The sequence below is a fragment of the Pteropus alecto genome, unplaced genomic scaffold (genome assembly GCF_000325575.1).
Source record: "Pteropus alecto unplaced genomic scaffold, ASM32557v1 scaffold166, whole genome shotgun sequence".
Lineage (NCBI taxonomy): Eukaryota > Metazoa > Chordata > Mammalia > Chiroptera > Pteropodidae > Pteropus > Pteropus alecto.
The window spans coordinates 10,015,369-10,026,173 of NW_006439757.1; the positions used below are offsets into that span (position 1 = coordinate 10,015,369).

Consider the following 10,805-nt stretch of genomic DNA (forward strand, 5'->3'; position numbering starts at 1 on the left):
TCTATTATTGAAAATGTGCAAAATGCTTTACATGGAACAATTTTTATATTAAACCAATTTCTTTTCTAGGTCTCCTTACCTTCATTTTTAAATTAGCCACAATTCTAGAAAGATAAGTATACAGGGACAGAGGACCATTTCTAATTACCTTTGAGACTGGGATCAATGAAGATCTCACTAGAACTCCATTTATTTAAACACACACACACACACACACACACACACACACACACACATACGCACAGCTGTCTTTCATAGGTTGTCTATCATAGGTTACTTTCTTTCTCAGCTTCTATAAAAATATGCTACCGTGTTGTTATTCCTGACTATCACGAGGATATGTAGGAAAGGTCTGATTCATTGCACATCTTTTGTGTGCCACGCACTTTATAATGCATGATGTCCTTCATTCTTCACAGCTTGTCTAGGATCTCGTAGTTAGTAAATACAAAAGAAGGATTTTGAGATTCTCATGCCACACTGACTCTAGGATTTGCCCCCCATATAGAAACTTCTCTGTTTAGATCATCTCCTGTTTACGTTCTTCAATTCCACTGCACCCATATCTTTCCTCCCCATTTATTGAGTATTTATTTATCTCCATTTCAGCAAGAGCTAGGATTCATTCCTAAGTAAAGTCAGAGAAAGAAGGAATGGTTAAATCAGGCAGCCAACTAAACTAAGGCAGAAATCACTCCACTTTCATGCTGACCCTATCTCAAATGACTGTCCTCTAGGAACTGCAGTCTGAGTGGTATCAAGTCAGGATCCCAGCAGGCAACTCACCTGGTTGACTGAGAGGTGAATTAACAAAGACTGCCTCCCTCTCCTTATGCAAAAATGTTGTTTTCCAATCAAGCAAATGTCATTTGCCTTTCTTTTACAGCCAGCTTGTGGAAGATAAGGAGAAATGGGCATTCAGGGGCTTTGCAGAGCATCTGAAGTCACCAGAAGCTGTGGTTTAATGATAGATGAATTATCCTAAAGGCACAATTTGGCCATGTCTGAAATATTTCATTAAAAGATGAGGGAAATGATACCTGATCTATAAAAATCAACCATCTAGAATGGTGCCGTATGCCAAATGTATCTATGAGCTTAAATTCAGCATTTTAAAAAGAAAAAAATAAAACCATGCATATTAAAAATTTAAGAGTAAATTAAAGACCTGCCAACACCATCATAAAAACATGTCAAGAAGGAGTATTCTATGTCCTCGTTTTGGAATTTTATTTACTGAATATATGTAAGTCTTATATCATCTGTTCTTAATTTAATAAAAGGTAGCAGTAATTACTAAGACTTGCATTAGGGGCATCAAAAACAAACATTTAAAAAACTAGAGTGGAAGTGCTAGAACAATATAGCAGGCTTTTGTTGTTTTTGTTTGTTTGTTTGTTTTTAAAGATCAATTCCACTTAAGCAAACTTAGAAAATATTAGATAGCTAATTTGATGAACAGGCCCTCTTGTGATTTAACTTAATGTGAAACATTCAGTACATCAACAGAATTTGAAAGTTTTAATAAATATGAGAAGCACATAAATCAGTTCAATTACAGTACTATGATTCTTAAAAAGGCATTTTTCAACATTTAAACCAGAGGGGTGAATCTGATTAATTTAATTGATTACTAAGTGTATGATACTGGAAGGTGGCCAATAAGGCAATTAAAAATTGTTTTTACTTTATATTGAGATATATTTATTGACTATTTTATAAATTAATGTTTAATTTTAATGAATAGTAATTGTCAAAAAGTCTATTGAGGGGTATAAGGTACTAACATAAAAATGAATAATTTAAAATGTATAAGGATATTTAAACAATATACTCTACACAGATGCACAGAAATGCACATTCATATACTAAGGTTACTAAATTTAAAAATCTGCAGGTCAAAAAGATTTTTAAAAATACTTCTAGTAATTAAGACAAATGTGGTTTTTTACAATTTGACCTGCAGATTTATTAACGTGCAATAATAACATTCACCTATTATTCTTTAACTCAGAATGTTATTTGGCCATTTCCCAAATGGCTATGGATAGAGTTTCTAAAGTTTTATGTTTATCTTTGTGAATTTTTATTTGTTTACTTAGTTTTAGTGGGTTAGTACAAAATAGGCATCATATATCATTCTCTATAAAATATTATTGGTTAACTATTTTCAGAGTATAAAAACCATACCTTGTGCTACTGCAAACCCTTGCCATTTAATTATGTCCTCTTGAATAAATCAGGAGTTCTCTCCAAGTGAGGCAGTTATACTAAAAAGGAGAGAAAGTTATGATTACAGTGTATACATATAATGTCAAGAATTCTGGACACTACAGGATTGCTGAAAGTATAGAAAGTATCTAATTAAAAAGTAAACAAAAAAATGAAACAACTCATAAACAATGTTTCTCCTCTCTTAAAAAGCAGTTCTCTTGCTATTTTACAATAGTCCCCACCTTATCCATAGTCTTGCTTTCCACGGTTTCAGTTACCTGCAGTCAACCATGCTCCAAAAATATTAAATGGAAAATGCCAAAAATAAACAATTCGTGTTTTAAGTTATGCCCCGTTCTGAGTAGCATGATGAAATATTGGGAGTCCCGCTCAGTCCCACCCGCAACGTGAACCACGCCTTTGTCCAGCGCCTCTATGCTTTGTATGCTCCCGCCCATTAGTCACTTAGTAGCTGCCGCCTATTAGATCGACTGTTGTGTTATCACGGTGCTGTGTTCAAGTCACCATTATTTTACTTAATAATGGCCCCCAAGTGCAAGAATAGTGATGCTAGAATTCAGATATGCCAAAGAGAAGCCACAGAGTGCAGCTTCTAAGTGAAAAGATGAAAGTTCTGGACTTAGTAAGGAAAGAAAAAAAATCGTACGCTGAGGTTGCTAAGATCTACGGTAAGATCAAACCTTCTATCAGGGAAATTGTAAAGAGGGGGTGGAAATTGTGCTAGTTTTGCTGTTGCACCTAAGACTGCAAAAGGGTACTGACTGCCACGGTGTGCCGTAAGTGCTCAGTTAAGACGGAAAAGGCATTAAATTTGTGGGTGGAGGGCATGAACAGAAACGGCGTTCTGACTTACGGCAACCTCTTGCACCAGAAAGCATCGAGCCTATATAAAGACTTCAGCAAAGGATCCCCCAAAACGAGTGACATCAAACCACTTACTGCAAGTAAGGTTATAATATATTTTGAGAAAGGCCACATTCACATGACTTTATTTCAGTATATCATTATAATTGTTCTATTTTATTATTGTTGTTGCCTTACTTATAAGTTAAACTTTACCATAGGAATGTATATATAGGAAAAAACAAAGTATATATAGGATTTGATACTGTCTGTGGTTTCAGGCATCCAGTGGGGAAGTCCGTATCTCCGGCAGATATGGTGGGACTATTATACTTTAAAAATGTTTATCTATGTAGTGAATTTGAAGCTGGAGACAAAATTATGAATAAGCTGCTCCATGATCTCATTCCACAAAAAGCTCACACTGATTGGTTTGGTCCTGGGTTTCGGCACCAAATTAAAAAAAAAAAAGCTCGCACTGTTGTTGGGGAGAAAATCACATAAATTAATAATTTAAGTACAGTATGATGAGTGTTAAAATAGGAATTATGTCAAGCAGGTCTCTTCCTGAACCAATGCCAGGACACTGAAATGTGAATTAATTGTTCTATATATAACTGAAAAGTTTAGAGATAAGCATGACCTCAGACAAATAGCTCAAACAAAACTACTGAAGATTGGGTTTTTCCATCACGAGCCCGCTTAATAATATGAAACTCCACCCCAGCAAATTCAGATGTGTTCATAGTGTTTTTTTATTAAAAAGAAAAAAAAAAAGTCTACGGCCATGCCACTCTGAACAAGCCTTATCCCGTATGGTCTCGGAAGCTAAGCAGGGTCGGGCCTGGTTAGTACTTGGATGGGAGGCCAACTAGAAAGACTAGGTGCTGTGGGCGTAAAAAATAAAAAATAAGGGACTGTAAGCTGACAAGGTCCTTGCAATCTGTGAGGTCAACCAAGGGTTGCCTCGCCTAAAAAAAAAAAAAAAAGCAGCAATAGGAATTAGAAATCTCACATCACCACGGTAGAAGTCTAGGAAAAAAGATTCTCTTCCTGCAGCTCATGTACAAGAAAAGGAGCGTTCCCCCGCATTAGAAGGTTCAACAGTCCCTCCTTGAATCACATTGGTTTTGACTTGGTTATATTCTCAACTCTGAACAGATGCATGTACCAAAGAGGATGAGAGGTACCAGAAATAACTGGAGCAGTGATACATAGGTGTTCTCATCAAATCTTCAATTTGTGAGGAGAGGGGAACTAGTGCCCCAAAGAAAGAATTGACTCACATAGGGAAGGTTCAAGGGTGGCAAATATAACATATTTCCACCAGAGACCTAAGGAGGATACTGTGGAAGAAACAGGTCATTTAAGAGACAAGACTTGTGAGCCTTGAAGAGTAAGAGTTATTAGCCAGGGGAAGTATGATGGGAATAACATGCCTTTTAGAAAAAGAACACAGGTGAAATCAGAAAGCTGTGAAATAATATGGAGTTCACATTTTTAAATGCTTTGTATCTAAAACATCATTCATATATAGACATAAATAGAGTGGATCATGAAAAAAGTCAAGCAAAAATATTCTCTCTTAAAATATATTTAAAGTGTATTTGAATAAAATATGCCTGTTAGCTACATTAAATACTTTCCAGTGCTCACCAGTACTCAGATTTCTCCTGCGAATCAAGCAACTGCCTTTTTTTATTTTTTAGAACATAAAAAAAAAGAGAGAGATAGCACATCAATAGTGCAACCTTCCTCTTTTTCATAAGAAAATATTTTGGTCTTTTAGATTTTTTTTTTTTTTTTAAAAGCAAGCAATGCTAATTTAAAAGATTCGCTGTACTCGTCAAGCTCTGAGTTGCAATCAACAACACAGCTCGATTTAGTTCAGGTTGTACTATGAATTAAGGTATTTTTCTTGACTTTTTTTTCCTTTCAAGAGCTTTTAATTACAAGTTTAATTTCTTTACTTGGTATAGGACCATTCAGATTATATATTTCATTATGGTTGAGTTTTAGTCATTGGTGATTTTCAGAGAATTAATTCATTTTTTCTAAGCTGTCAAATTTATGAGTGTGAAGTGATTTGTTATATTCTTTATCATTCTTTAGGTTGATGAAGGATCTGTTGTAATAGCCCCAGTTTTATCCCTAATATTGATGATTTGCATCTTCTTCTCATCTTTTTTAGTCATGCTAGAGATTTATCATTTTTATTATTTTTTTGAAGAACCAGTTTTTTGTTTCATTGATTTTCTCTATTATTTTCCTATTTTCGATCTTATTGATTTATTCTCTTATATCCACTATTTATTTTCCTCCTTCTGACTATTCAGGTTTATTTTGTTCTTCTTTTTTAAATTTCTTAATGTAGAAAATTTATGATTACTTTGAGAAAATTTTTCCCTAATTATAATAATTTAATGCTATAAATTTCTCTCTGCACTGCTTTAGTTGCATCCCACATATTTTGATATATCATGTGTTCATTTTCACTCAGTTCTATGCATTTTTACTACTTTTTAAATTTCCTCTTTGACTCAGTTTTTACAGTTGTGTTATTTAATTTTCAAATGTTTGGAGATTTTAAAACTGTTTTCCTGTTATTAATTTTTATTTCGATTCCATATGGTCAGAGAATACGCACTGTATGATTTCAATTCTTTTAAATTTGCTGTGATTTATTTTATACCAAACATATAGTCTATCTTGAGTTCTCCAGATATTAAAATATACATTTATAACGGTCTACTGATATGGATGTTTTATCTCTCTGAATAAAGTGTAGAAACTTTGGTCCATTTACCCTCTCCACTTTTTAAATATAATTATCTTATGTATTTCCTCTACATACATGGGCACCACTTAGTTGATGTTAAAATTTTGCTTCAACCACGAAGTATGATTTAAGAAACTCATAAGAATAGTCTATTTTATTTATCTCTCTTTTTCCCACCAGTCCAATGTTTTTATTTCCAAGCCTTCTTTTGTTATCACTTTCTTTCTCTTTAGAAAATTTCCTTCAGCCATACTTCAAAGGAAAATTTGCTAGTGATCTTTGCTTTTAGTTTTCTTTTCTTTGAGAATATATTTATTTCCTTTTCATTCTTAAATAGTAGTTTCACCAGATATAGAATTTATGATTGACAGTCCTTTTCTTTCAGCACTTTAAAAATACTGCACCACTTCCTTCTGCCCTCCATGATTTCAGATGAGAAATCCACTATTATGTGAGTTCTTGTTCTCTATAAGTAATGTAGTTTCTTTCTAGCCAATTTTAAGTTTTTGTTGTTGTTTTTAGTTTTTAGAAGTTTATAATATGTGTAGAGTAGATTTCTTTGCGTATATGTGTAGAGTAGATTTCTTTGCATAGAAGTTTATACGTGTAGAGTAGATTTCTTTGTGTATATCCTGTTTGGTATTAACTCAGTCTCTGTCACCATATTTGGGGATTTTTTTTATTCATTTTTTTCTTCAAGTATCTTGTCAGTGTCTCTTTTTTCTTTACTTTTTTTCTTGGCCTTATTGAAATATAATAGACCATTAGTTGCTCATAGTTACATTGTACAATCAATGAGTTTTTTTTAAATTATAGTTGGCATGCAATAATATATTAATTTTTCACTTGTACAGCATAATGATTAGAGATCCATACCACTCACAAAGTGATCACCCCACTAAATCCAGTACCCTTCTTCCCTTTACATATTTATTACAAGTTAGTGTCTCTATCTTTGTCCTCTCTTTTAACTCAAATAATATGAATGTTGGTTCTTGTTATTGCCCCACAAGTCACTGAGTCTCTATTCTTTTTTTTTTTTCAGTCTATTTGTTTCTCTGATGTTTACAATAGGTAAATTTGATTGATGTGGTCACAGATTCTCAAGTTCATTGATTTTATTTTGTCATCTTTGTTGTACTATTGAGCCTATCAAGTGAATTTTTACAATTTCATTTCTTATATTTTCCGGTTATATAATTTCCATATTTTTATCCAGTTCTTCTGTTAACTTTTATTTCTTTGATTGTCTATGTTTCCATTTGTTTCAAGAGAATTTTTAACAACTTTTTAAAACATTTTTATGCTTCCATAATTCATGTCAGATGATTCAAACAACTGATTCATCTTGGATTCGGTGATTATCTTTCTCGTTTGGGATATTATGTTATGATTTATTCCTATTTAATTTTTTTTTTTTAAGTACGCAGTCCCCCTGTTAAGTTATAGTCACAGTGCTGGGTGGCTGTGTAAGTTCAGCTTCCAATCTGACCCCTGCCAAACCCACTGCTTGCAAAAGTGGAGCACTTATTCATACTAATACTGCCTCTATTGATGGTTGGGTTGTAGCTCAGGTCTTGCTAACATCTTCCCAGTAAAAGTGGGATACCTCATTGCCTCTGAGTTGGGTGAGGGGTGGGGGATACAAGAGGGGAAGTTACTGAGCTCTCTGATGACATTTGGGAGGAAAGGAGTTGAAGACTGTTTCTTACTTCTTCGTTGCTGCAGAGTAGGGGTAGAAGCTCAATTCCCTGGAGCCCCCTGACACCAGGGAGTAGGGGAGGGGAAGAGGGACAGGCATGCTAACCATCGTTTCCTCTCAACACCTCAGTCAACCTTTTTGTTACCAATTGAATGGAGGGTCACCTTCCTATTGGGCCCCACTGACACCAGGATAGTTATTGACAGAAACATGTTCTGTTGTTAATCCATTTCCCACTCCTTTGACTTGGGAGAACAAGATTTTTTCAGAGCATTATTGCCCATTCCCATTGAAACTTCTAGGTTGGAGCCTCCTGTCTTGTCTGGGATAAATGGGCAGCAATAGAAACTCATCTTCATTTTATTTCTCAAGTTCTGTTTTCGAGTTATGAACAGGTTTTTTCCCATTGTAAAAAGGAGGTTTGGGAAAAATGGGGCTACTGCATCTTTGTCAGAATCAGCAGTCTTTTGATTGTTTTTTTAAGAATTAATTTATTGGCTCTCTGAGCAGAAAATGCTAGTTGCCTATACTAACATCCGCTTTTACCATCCCTCTTTGTAATTGTGTTTGACTGGAGGAGCTCAAATCTGCTCCTCTCCTTTGTTAGGATTTCTGTTAGTGATGTTGACAAACCCTGAAGTCAAATATTCATGTATCTCTGTGTGTGTGTCACACACACACAGATGCACACATGTACAAACTTAACTCCTCAGTTTTTTGAGCTCAATTCATTTTGATTTTTGACCCAGGAATAATTTTTCAAATACTAACAAGACAGGTCACCTCATTTTATTTACAATAGTCTCTTGATTCTAGTTACTGTCAATTGGCAGGACATGCCTTTAATTTAGTGTGGCTTTCCTGAAAAATAGAATTCCTAGTGAAATTATAAGACGTATTAATTATTAGTTATACAAATTTAAGCTGTACATTGACTCTAAAAATGAAAAAATGGGGATGCAGGGTGGAGAGGAATATGTCATAAAATCTAGGAAATACTTAGACTTTTGAAATGTAGATTCTAGAGACAGAAGGAAACACGTCCAGATTTATTATTTTATGGATGAGGAAGCTAAAGTTCAGAGAATAAATATGATATTAAACCTTAAAGGTGATCAGTAACAGAATCCCTCAGGTGCTGTAGTCTTTCTACTCATGACATAATAGAAAAAGGATAGCCAGAATTTTGTTTAATTATGATGAATAAAGTCTACATATTTATCTCTTATTTCTGAGGAAGTCTCAAAAATGATAGTAAAGGGATAAACATGTTATAAATTATAAGGACAAAAAGAATAGGAAAAAGATGACAGAAAACTTAGAGGTCAACAATTTTGTAAATCATTTAAGTCATAAGGCTAGAGTATCAACCTAGGGTCTTTGGAGTTCACGGTCTCCGGACACTCCGTTACATTAAACAAGACATTATACTTCAAATAACCTTCTTGTAAGAGGAGTTCTGTTTTCAGTCATGTCTGCTATTGCGAGTAAAAGTCAACAATTATGTGGGTCTCTTTGCCTTTTAATATCTAGAGAATTAGACCAGGCCATATATTTTCAAAAAAGAACTAAGAAATACATGACACAGTATATTCATAGCACACACACTCATACACACACGAACACGTCTCACAAAACAACTCACCTTTACTGCATTGACAGCAAGATTCTTATTACCTTGATATTTTCTATGCTATTCTTTCCAGTTATATTTCATTCTGTTAAAGCAGTGAGTGACCAACTAAATAAATTTCATAACTCACTAATGGACTTGACATGCAATTTTAAAAACATTAACCTGGCTTTTTTTAAAAGCCTTAATCAAAGTGATGCATGCTCTAGTTTAAAAAGATAAGTCAAGCTACATGGATTTTTATAAAAAGCAATCCATTTCTTCCTCTCTCCCATCTATTTTTTACTTTTATCTCTTTCAGCTTTTTTTTTTTTTTTTTTTATTTTTACATATATACATTATATGTTCGTTACTATTTTTTATTTTTCCAGTGTTAGGTATTTTTCTTGCTTCCGGGTATTCTCTATCACCTACTCCCCAATACACACACACAAGCAAATGAATCGTAATATGATAAATAGAACTACCAAGACAATCATATTACAATATATAATGTATCAAAGTACCACATTGTATACCTTAAATTTACACAGTGTTACATGTCAAAGATAGTTGATAAAAAATAGATATAGTTTTTAAACCTGAAAATTCTTGTCATTGCTTATTTTCCTTTTAGTGTGTTCAGTAGTTTCAAATATTGGTCATCACTTGGACATCATTTGACACAATAGTTTCCAAGGAGTATTTAGTTCTACTGCTGTCAGAGAACTGTTGTCAAATGTTTGAAAAAGACAGTTACGGTATTAATTTCAGCTAAAATATCTGCTTGGATTGCAATTTGTAATTTTTTTGCAGACTGGAAGTATCCAGCCTTTTCAGATCTGCAAGGCTCCATGTTTTTGGAATCTCAGTCAAATTACATTGTGATTGCAGTCAGAAAAGCTGGGAAACTACCTGTAAAATATTTAGAAATTAGAAAAAAGGCAATAAAAAGAAGAGATCTATAAACTTAAGTTTATGTTTTTTAAAAGTACAGAGATTTATAATAAATAAACTAAGAATTTACCTCAGAAAAACTTTAAAAAGAACAAAAGAAATCCATGGAAACCCATTAGAACAATTAAGAAAAATAGAAAATATTAATTTGGAAAAAAGAAAATTGATAAATAGCTTTAAGAAATAGTTGTGTATAATGAAAAAAAAGGTGCTATGTAACCTAATCAAGGGGAAAAAAAGAGAATGATGCCCCAAATTTGGCCTCCAATTGGAGGGATAAGTGCATATTCTGAAGGAAACATGTTAATAATTTAATTCCATTGTAGGCATATAAATTTAAAAATTGAGAAGAAACTGATGATTTCCACAAAAATATCAATCATCATTATTGACCACAGAAAAGATGAAAAAAATAACAATAAAAGTGGTAACGATCACAAATGAAATTGAGAAAAATTATCAGGCTCAAGTCCTTACATAGATGAATGTTTTTTAAATCATCTTGTTCTAGAATCAGGTAACTCTGAGATTATTTAAATTATCTGAGAGTTACAGAAAGGAATTTTGTAGACGCCAGCATAACACTGACTTCAAAATCTAATACTTTACTCAGAATCAGAATGCATTTTACATGTATTGAACGTTTAAATTATAGAAACAAAATCTTCTAAAAATGT

At 33.4% G+C, this 10,805-nt stretch overlaps 1 pseudogene; it reads left to right on the plus strand.

The window, feature by feature from the left end:
• Positions 1-3,855: 3,855 nt before the first annotated feature.
• On the plus strand, positions 3,856-3,974 carry LOC112483952 (annotated as a pseudogene).
• Positions 3,975-10,805: the final 6,831 nt, after the last annotated feature.